This window comes from Heliconius melpomene, chromosome 9, assembly GCF_056956725.1.
Source record: "Heliconius melpomene rosina isolate 202511_hmr_F chromosome 9, ASM5695672v1, whole genome shotgun sequence".
Lineage (NCBI taxonomy): Eukaryota > Metazoa > Arthropoda > Insecta > Lepidoptera > Nymphalidae > Heliconius > Heliconius melpomene.
In genome coordinates this window covers 8,985,338-8,996,151 of record NC_140397.1, presented here as the reverse complement: position 1 = coordinate 8,996,151, position 10,814 = coordinate 8,985,338, and the positions used below count along the sequence as shown (strand labels likewise).

Sequence of the window (10,814 nt, the reverse complement as noted above, 5' to 3'; positions counted from 1 at the left end):
TAAGTCTAGTATCTATTGCGCATTTTGTTATAATATGATTGTACTAGCTCAAGACGCAATGATTCAATTAGTTGTATATTTGTTGAAACTAGTGATGTCAAGTAGGCTGCGGCAATATGAATACATATATTATTTGTAATCGACCGAATGTAATGAGTTTATAATAATATATTGTTGATTTGTACTGTTTTTGTGAGTAGTCGTGCATCGGGAGATTGCACGAAGTCGGATGGCCGAATGTAATGATTTTATATAAATAGTTTTTATATTTACGATAATTTGTTATAGAAAAATGTAAATCAACCTCTTTGTTTAATAAAAAGATATATTTGAAAATTTATACATAGAACTAGCGCGACGCTTGATGTGTTGAAAATTCTGATGCGCATTATTAGATTTGGAGCTGAAGAGGAAAGTGGTCCTCTAGAATAAAATATTGTATTATAATTTAAGATATACATTGTACAAGCCTAATGGTATCTAGCCCTGGAAGAAGTATAAGTTCTGTAAAAGTCCTGAGATATAAATTGTACAAGCCTAATGGTATCTAGCCCTGGAAGAAGTATAAGTTCTGTAAAAGTCCTGTGATATAAATTGTACAAGCCTAATTGTATCTAGCCCTGGAAGAAGTATAAGTTCTGTAAAAGTCCTGTGATATAAATTGTACAAGTCTAATGGTATTTAGCCCTGGAAGAAATATAAGTTCTGTAAAAGCCTCGAGGTGTTTGATTTCTTTACAGTAAATTATTATCAAAAGAAGTGAGCACATCTAGCCTTATTATTTAGACGGTTATGAGAGCTTCCTTTCCCACTCATGCTTATCAGCGAGTTGCGAAACATCTTCTAAAATTTGTTTGTAAGCAGATTATAAGTAAATCTAATAATTGAAGTTAGATTGTTTTGGCTCAGCTTCCGACAGAGCGATTATTAATTGAATTAAAAAATTAAGCAATTTATAATTCTTTGTTTGCTTATAAATAAAACAATGTTACTCATGTTTTTTGTGGTTTTACAGATCAATTTATCTGAATGTATCAGAATCAATTTATACAATCATTCTGATTTAGATCACATAGCGTCGTACGTGGTCACCAGGAGTTATAAACACGTCTCTCACAGATGCTGTGCATCGTCACATCCCAAATAATAGTACAAGTTTTACATAACAATAAAACTTGTATTATTGTGGAGAGACGATGCACAGCATCATTTTAAGGCTCCTGGTGAGAATCTGCTATGAGGTAAGAAGCGTAGTGTCGCCTTTTATACGTTCCGGCGCCCTACCACCTGAGATCACGTGACTTCCGGCGAATCGCTGATTGGTCCAAAACAGCAACCGGAAGTGAACATCATTGGATAATCAAAGGGAAGTATACAGCGCCCTCTCACAGATGCTGTGCATCGTCTCTCCACAATAATACAAGTTTTATTGTTATGTAAAACTTGTACTATTATGCATGGACGAGTCACTCACAACCTCAGAATTGTTTATCTTTTGCGAGGGAATTGATTCAGTGGAACCTACAACTGATCAACCACAACTATGTTTATTTGTTAGTAATTCAAATCTTTCCATGTTGTAATTGCAAAGGTCAACCAAATCGCCTGCAGCTAAAATATGTTCTTTAATTTGATTTTGTGAGGATTCATTTTTCTCACTTAGTGCTTTGAAGGAGCTATTTAGGTTATTTATTTCATCTTGCAGCTGGAATGTGCCTCGGTCATACATAAACCTGCTTTGAATCAATCTATTATTATAAGATTTAAGTTTATTTATTAATTTTAATTTACTTTTATTTAATATGTTTATTTGCCTAGCCGGTAATTTTAATTTAAGAAGTTTACTAGTTTTTTTAATAAATTAATTTAATTTAATATATTTCTTGAATTTATTTTTTGATGAAAACTTAATATTTTGCTCAACATGTGAATCATCTTTTGTTAAATCAATCAAAAAAACTGGTTTTAAGCAGGAACTCAGTTTAGGGTTACATCCCACCAGCTCATCATATAAACATGAGGTATTTTCAAAATCTTTTTTTGCCTCATGACTATTTTTTTCAGAATTGAGTCATTGGCCTCCCCTAATTGAATTTCCAACTCTTTAATTCTGTCCAGAGCCCTCTCATGTTCACTGCTGCACTGCTCAAATGTACCCAAGATACTATGTAGTTGATCCCGCTTTGCCACTACTTCTAAATTTTTTGCATGCAATTCAGCGAGTTCATTTTTCAATTCTTTATTTTTTTTAATGATAATGGCTATTTCCTCCTCACTATCCTCACGTTCCTGAAGAAGCTGCTTACAGAGGTCTTGGGAAAATTTAAGTTCTTGTCTCGCTTCAGTTTGCCTTCTAGGTCCTTCGCAGAGGCTTTGCGGGTTATGATTTGCTTATCCATTGTTAATATGCTGAAAAATGGAAAGCAGTAGGCTATGAGGAAATAAAGAAGAGGATTTTTTTATATATATGTAGAAGCATCAGAAGGGGCCTCAAAGCGGTCTTGGCTATTACTATTCATTTGTGGGCGTTGTAGCAACAGAGATGTTTAAATAAAAGTCACTTATATTCTACAATGTCTTATTACTCGTTTACATAACAGTTTTTACAATAAATCTCACAAGATTAACAAAATTACAATAGATTAGGAGCCAATAGGTTAATTGGTGAACATCTCACGCCATAGCTGTCAACCAATGACGTCTGCTAAAAACTCGTGGCTACACCTACTACCCTATTCGGGGTTACCCGCTCCATTTTAAATATTCTTCTAATATAATCCATTACATAAATCAATTAAAATCAAAATGCAATAATTGCGAAATTATAATTAAAACTAATACATAGCAGCGCGCCGTCACGGCCGTCCTGCATCGTCACACGTCCTCGTGTGCATAGGTTCAATCTGTGAACAATAAACATAGTGCTTTGCAATACGTCCCGTTCGGTCTTCCTGACCACACAATATGTTCCCTTAGTGGATGTAACAGTGAACTCAACAAAACTCATAGTGATTACAATTTTCATAAGTGTATTACAAATACTACGAAATGTTTCGTATAAGGCACACATAACAATCTTACAAATGTCACACCCGTTACTCAATATCACATAGGCTAACAGTCACACAGACAACAAGTCATTGCCACAACGGTTAGTAATTGCCACACAGGCCAGTCATTGCCACACAGGCCAGTCATTGCCACACGGGCTACTTTTTGCCACACAGGCCAGCCATTGCCACACAGGCTAGTACTTGCCACATAGGCTAGTCATTGCCACACAGGCCAGCTGCTGCCACACAGGCCAGCTGCTACCACACAGGCTACTCGTCGCCACACAGGCTACTCGTCGCCACACAGGCTACTCGTTGCCACACAGGCCACTCGTCGCCACACAGGCCACTCGTCGCCACACAGGCCACTCGTCGCCACACAGGCCACTCGTCGTCACACAGGCCACTCGTCGCCACACAGGCTAGTCGTCGCCGCAAAGGCTAGTCGTCGCCGCAAAGGCTAGTCGTTGCCACAAAGGCTAGTCGTTGCCACAAAAGCTAGATTTTTTTGGTTTTTTTTTTGTTTTGTTTGTCTTAGCTTTGTTTGTTTGTCTTAGCCACACAGGCTACTACAGGGTAAGAGAGGTATGTAACTATTTAACATGGCCGTCATCGGCACATTCTGACTTTATTTTGTTGCTTGCAATCTCCGGCACTACTACGTGCTACTAGAATTGAAAACCAATTACTACGGGCTTACGGGCTTTTTTAAGAGTCTTTAAAATTTTGGGTCAAGCTTGGTTTGGTTACAGCACATAATCACTTACTTAATTCTTTAACTTTGCTTTACGTTTATCAAACTAAACCTACTCAGAAGAAGCATTAGCTTCTTTCACTCGTGTCGATTGCTCGATAATAAGATTGAAATCAAATTCATCCGTTGCTAATTACATTAAGTTTAGAGGCATAGAAACCTTTACTACTAACAATTCTAAAGGACTCGCCCTGGTTATCCTACTCATAATAGCTGTGCTAATGGCTAGCTTATTGTCAGGTAGTGCATCTTGCCATGACTTATTATTATCTATCTCGACAGAGCTGACTTTATTAAAGAGCATTCGGCAACAGAGCCGAAACAAAATGAAAACTTCTCACCAGATTCATCTAAGAACTGATCCATAGCTGGTTGAATGGAGCAAACATTCACCCATCGTTCAACCCGTTCATCGCTTGCCTTGGTATCCATACTGGTGCAGCGCAGTGCAATGTGGCCGCATTCACCACACGTGAAGCAAGTTGGGGTAATTACCTTCATATGCACACCAACTTCCTTAGACTGTAGAGATGAGGTAGTATCTGAAATCTCACAACGTAAATAAGAAATTGCTATTACAACTACTATTGCCACAATAATCACTGGATTCGTGACCCGCCTTGCCACAGTTATAGCATCGCTGTGATATTTCTATTAGTGGCTTTTTCACTCCCATAGTCGGAGTAGTCTTCTCACCAATCGGATGTCCTCTTTTTCTATATTTAAATTCAAAATATTCTTTATTCAAATAGACTATTATAAGTACTTTTGAATAGTCAGGTAGACATATCAACAAAAAGCTATAACCAGTTCGGAAGGCAGTTCTGCTGAAAAGAGCCAGCAAGAAACTCAACAGTTTCTCCTTTCAAAGTCAATGGTATAATATATTTATTACATTAGCTGGCAGCTATCCTGCATGACATCCGATAGACATTATTTCCATACATGTTTATCCTCTAAATATTCTTGAACAGTGTAATAAGCAGCGCCCGGCATACGCAGATAAACACTCGTCTTCTCTTGGACCACTATTGAGTAATCGCCATAAATTGCAGCTGGAGTCTCAACAGTATCAAATCTAGCTAAGAACAGATCCTTTAATTGTGGCCATTTAATTCCGGGAAAAACTAGATTGAGCAAGATGACGCCGATCCCTTGAGGGCCTGAGCATTATAAAAGGCTTGTTCCCGGGTTTATCCTTTTACCAGTAAAACGGTGTCATCAGCAAAACACACAAATTTTCCAAAGTTTATAGGTAAGTTCAATATTAAAAAGCATTGGTCCCAATATACCTGTGGAATGCCATATTTGATAGGAAGGTTTATGCTGGTATATCTTCTATTTTAGTGCATTGCATTCTATCCGTGAGATAGCTTTCGAATAGTTTGTGTTCGTTACCCCTTACACCAATTTCACAGTCAGTTTTTCTTAACGAATTTATAACTCTTGCAACTTCAATTTCATCAGTATCAAGTAAAAGGAACGACGATTTGACATTATCTATTTGTGGTTTTCCACTGACATTGGGAAACCTTTTTTTTAAGATCGGCAAGATTTCCACCAATGCTAACGAAATATTCATTAACTATATCAACATAATCCTGCGGGGAATTTGAATTCCGTATTAAATCAGAAGCGATATTCTTAACGTCAAGAATACTTAACTTATTTTTAATACTTTCCATAATTTCTTATTATTTGATTTTGCTCTCACAATCTCGTTTTTGTCAAATTCTATTTTATCTCTTTTTGTGCCTTGTTCATTGTGATTATCAAATCACTGCCAAAATAAGTTTTTCTTGTAAACATATGTCACACCAAGTGCTAGCGTCGTGGTTTGCAATATCAGAATTAAACTTTCGTAACATTATTTTTCTTAATGTCAGATACCAATGGCTCCCGTAAAATTTTGTTTCGACATGTCAAAAATAAATTTTTAACTTCACATTTTTTTTACAATTTTCACATCTTGTCAAATTTTAATACTCTGTTCTGTATTTTGTTCCTTATTCGTTCCTGGTAATCCCACTTCTGATGTAGAAGCATCAGAAGGGGCCTCAAAGCGGTCTTGGCTATTACTATTCATTTGTGGGCGTTGTAGCAACAGAGATGTTTAAATAAAAGTCACTTATATTCTACAATGTCTTATTACTCGTTTACATAACAGTTTTTACAATAAATCTCACAAGATTAACAAAATTACAATAGATTAGGAGCCAATAGGTTAATTGGTGAACATCTCACGCCATAGCTGTCAACCAATGACGTCTGCTAAAAACTCGTGGCTACACCTACTACCCTATTCGGGGTTACCCGCTCCATTTTAAATATTCTTCTAATATAATCCATTACATAAATCAATTAAAATCAAAATGCAATAATTGCGAAATTATAATTAAAACTAATACATAGCAGCGCGCCGTCATATATATATATAAAAAGTAAAAAGAAAATAAATTGATATAAATAAAATACTTTTTAAAAAAAATAGTTAGAAAAAATTAAAATTAAGTATTAAAATCAGTAAATATGGGATGGGAGCAATTATTAGCCCACTTTAGAAATTATTGATAAATTATATTACTGGTAGGTAGGCAAATAATAAATTAATACAGTAAAATTTTGATGCCAATTTACATGTTAATTATAGTTTAGTATTATTTAAAATTGATATAAACTTATAGTAATGTGTATATATAATTGAGTACTGTATAGTTTTTGTATTGTTGTATTTGTCTGAGGCAAATATGTATGTCTGCAGCTAAGCTTCCAACTTGTCAAGCAAAGTGAGACAATAACGGTGCCAAAATGTGAGAAGGGACGTAGCTCACTATAAAAATGAGTTTTGTGTAATAAGATATTTGTGGGAATATAAAAAATTAAGAAACAAATACTCCCCGCGTTTTAGAAATTTTAAAAATCATTCCGTTAGCACACTGACAGACGATAGCTCACGGAGGTTACACAGTTTAACGTTCGTATTCTTCTTCGTTCGTTTGTTCTTCTTATTATTTTATATACAAATGACACTTAATTGGTTTATTTCACAAATTTATACACTAAATTATATATTTTAATACTAATTAATACAAATTTTATAATTAAAGTCAAGGAGCTATTCATTTGACATGTTGCCTAGGCCAGTGTTTGGAATCTATAGTAACACCTAAGAAAATAGCTGATTCCGACACATTAAGAGGTTCTCCTTTAATTATTAGATTAAAATTATGTTTTCTAACATTTGGTAAAGAAAACTGCAGGTGCATTTCGGTTTTTTTAGCATTTAACATTAGATTATTAACATCAAACCGACGAAGAATATGCGATAATGCACTATTCACATCGTCATAGTTTATTTTGTTTCTGTCAACCTTAAATATTAAAGAGGTATCATCCGCGAAAAGTACAATATCACATAGGTTCTCCACATAAAAAGGTAGATCGTTAATATAAAGAAGAAATAAAAGGGGACCAAGAATAGATCCTTGTGGAACGCCCATCTTTAGAGGAGATCCAGATGATTTTACATTATTTATACTAACCTTCTGGATTCTTTGGTTTAAATATGAGGCAATAAGGTCAAGGGCAGTATCCTGTATACCATAATATTTTAGTTTTAACAACAGAGTTACATGGTCTACGCAATCAGAGGCTTTGGATAAGTCACAAAACACTCCAATTGCATTTTGTGACCTCTCCCATGCGTCATAAATGTGCTTTAGGAGTGCGGATGTGCGGCACCCGCATCCGTAGTGGACTTGCCTTTGGTGAAACCATATTGCTCACTATGGAAACAATTGTTAATATTTAAGAAAATTGTGAGCTGGTTGAACATTATTTTTTCAAATATTTTACTTAGAGACGGCAAAATAGAGATCGGTCTGTAATTTCCAGGCTCAGATCTATCTCCACTTTTGTAAAGTGGTACTATTTTGCTATATTTCATCAGGAAAAGTACCGGATTCTACACAATTGTTAAAAATTAAAGCAAGGTAAGGAGCAATATTAGGTATAATTGAATTAAAAACTAATTACTTAAACGAATTACTAACTAACAGACATGCCCCATAAGTCACCAGTTTTCTTTATATTAAGGCTTTTAAAAGTTTTGACAATTTCATCTGGTGACACATTCTTAAACACAAAATTTTGTCTACAACTATTTACATGGGTTTTTAGTATTAATTCTGCTTCCGGAGGAAATGATGGCAGTGAACGTGTTACTTCAGTAGATATATCAGAAAAAAAATTGAAAAGTATTTGCCACTTCTAAATCTGAATTTAAGCTTATATTATTAACTATTAATTTAATAGGTTCACTGACAGCTCTAGATCTCCCAGTTACAGTAGTAATAGCATCCCATGTAGCTTTAATTTTATTATTAGAGTTCAAAATTTTTGCTCTTATATGCATAGACTTAGCCTGGACACATACCTTTTTAAATATTTTTGAAAAATTTCTAACTTTTAACAAGAACTCCGGATCTTGATTCCATTGCCTCATATTATATAATTCGTATAGTTTGTTTCTGCTTCGGTATATACCAACAGTTGCCCAGTCGCTAAAAGTTAACTTCAAGTTTTTATATATTTGTTTAACTTTAAAAATGTTATCAAACTCTGTAGAGAGTAAATTAAAAACTTTACAATATAGCTGATTCGGATTTAATCCGGTTATTTCTAAGTTTGCAATTTTTTCACTCACTCTATTATTAAAAAGATTAATTTTATTTTCAATAATTGGTCTAATTGATATTTGTTTACGTTCTGCGACTGTTTTATCTATTACCGAAAACATTTGACCACAATGATCCGAGCTTAGATTAGTAATAATTTGTTTTTCTACAGTCTCACAATGACAAAAAACATTATCTATACAAGTAGCGGACGTATTCGTTATACGAGTTGATTCAGAGAACATATTAAACAAATTAAAAGATTTAAATAAGTTTAGAAGAAGGAGGCTTAATGATGTCACCTGTATTATATCTATATTAAAACTACTATGTCTATTGAATTCAACGTAGGACAATTCAATGGAGCGTTCGTCGGAGAGAGCTACTAAGTATATCTGGTCGCGATTTACAACGTATATCATTTCTCACTAATATAAGCGAACCGCCGCGGATGGCCTTCTCTCTAACGAACGAACTTGACAATGTATAGTTTTCTATTTATTGTATTGTTACATCTCGAGATCCAGTGCTCAGTTATACACATTATATGTATATTAAATTTTTTTAGGAACAATTCTAGTTTCAGTCCTTTGCCTCCTAAGCCTTGTATATTTTGGTGTACAATATTCAATGTAAGTGGCCTAGGTGTTGTTTTGTTATCTAGTTTAAACTGGAACTTATTATGTCACTAGCGGACGCGCGCAGCTTCGCTTGCGTAATTAGGGGTGAATTCTAATAAACCACGAAACATGTGTTCAATGAAATATTTTTAAGAGTCTAAATTTCAAATTTTATAAAAATCGGTGGCGATTTAAAGATTTTTCCATACAAACTTTCAACCCCTTATATGCACTCTTAGGGGAAGAATTCTAAAAAACCATGAAACATGTGTTCAATTAAATACTTTTAAGAGTCTGAATTTCAAATGTTATAAAAATTGGTGCCGATTTAAAATAAAATCTATACAAACTTTCAACCCCTTATTTGCACCCTTAGGGGGAGAATTATAGAAAACGATGAAACACGTGTTCAATTAAACACTTTTAAAAATCTAAATTTCAAATTTTATAAAAATCAGTGCGATTTAATTTTTTTTCCATACAAACTTTGAACCCCTATTTCACCCCTTTAGGGTAAAAATTTTTCAAAATCCCTTCTTAGTGGATGTCCAGATTACGAAAGTAAACATCTGACCAAATTCCACGTTTCTACCATCAGCCGTTACTGCTGTGCGTGCGTCTTACCTCAGTCAGTGAGGACAAGTCCTTTTATATATATAGATTATTATTTTTTATGAAAAATTATAACTACAAACTATTTCCTTTGTTATACAATGTATAACAGGGTTTTGTATATTATATGCTACTAAAGTAGCAATTTGTTTTTTAAAATATAAAGGTAGATACAATGTATCTTCTGTCAAGTTACAACTATTATAAATAAACTTATTTAAATCTAAATAAAAAAACGCGTCACTATGACGTTGAGTCGCATAATACAAGGTCATATTTAAATTATAAATATACCTTTGTCTATCTATAAGGCAAGAAAAATATGGAAAAGCATATAACAAATTTACATTTACCTGTACTACGTAATTTAAGCAAGTTTTCTGTACCCTTTACTACATCTTGTCTCCTCACAAGACAAACTATTTCCATATATCAATATAAACTTTGAATTAAAAATATGATGTAGAACATAAGTAACAGCAATTGGGTCGCACTCCCTCCACGATTCCGGCGGATTGTCTCCAAATTTTCAGACTGCGTTAACTTTTCATTTTATGATCTCCAAGAGATCGTAAATCTGATTATTTCATATTTACTAAGCTTAACATATCCACGTGATCTTGAGATAAGTAAACAGTCTTGACAGACATAGAAGCAGATGAACAACGAAGTGATTTTATAAGTTACGTTTTTTTTCTGTACGTAACTCGAAAAAAATTCCTACGTAAATGTCCAAAGGCCGTGAAATTGGATTTTTTTTGGAATAATCATTTTAATAAAATTAATAATATTTTGGTTAGATCTGTTTTTTGCTCTCCTGAGGTTGGCAACATTGGTCATAGGTAGCAAAACACTGTCGTCATGTCGTGTCGTTGCGTTGCTAGGGATGCCCGATGTTAGAAAAAAATCGAAGTTGTAAATCGAAGGTGTTCGATAAAATTCGAAAGAACAACATCGATGTTTTTTTTTTTCTTTCTTTTCTTTTCCCCCAGTGGCGTAGCTAGGGTATTTGCTGCCCGGTGCGGCTTAGGAGACTTGATGCCCTTTAAAATGGTATAAGATCTAAAAAAAAAAGAAACAAAGTGATCGTCGACTTTGA

The 10,814-nt window shown here is 34.3% G+C and overlaps 2 long non-coding RNA genes across 2 annotated transcripts; both read right to left on the bottom strand.

Annotated features, from left to right (window-relative positions):
- Positions 1-307: 307 nt before the first annotated feature.
- Positions 308-10,453, bottom strand: LOC146536495 (uncharacterized). Its single transcript, XR_014878255.1, has 2 exons — positions 10,069-10,453; positions 308-2,409 (listed from the first exon to the last, which is right to left on the bottom strand). It is a non-coding gene; the product is annotated as an uncharacterized LOC146536495 (long non-coding RNA).
- On the bottom strand, positions 2,562-6,225 carry LOC146536496 (uncharacterized). Its single transcript, XR_014878253.1, has 2 exons — positions 4,615-6,225; positions 2,562-4,523 (listed from the first exon to the last, which is right to left on the bottom strand). It is a non-coding gene; the product is annotated as an uncharacterized LOC146536496 (long non-coding RNA).
- Positions 10,454-10,814: the final 361 nt, after the last annotated feature.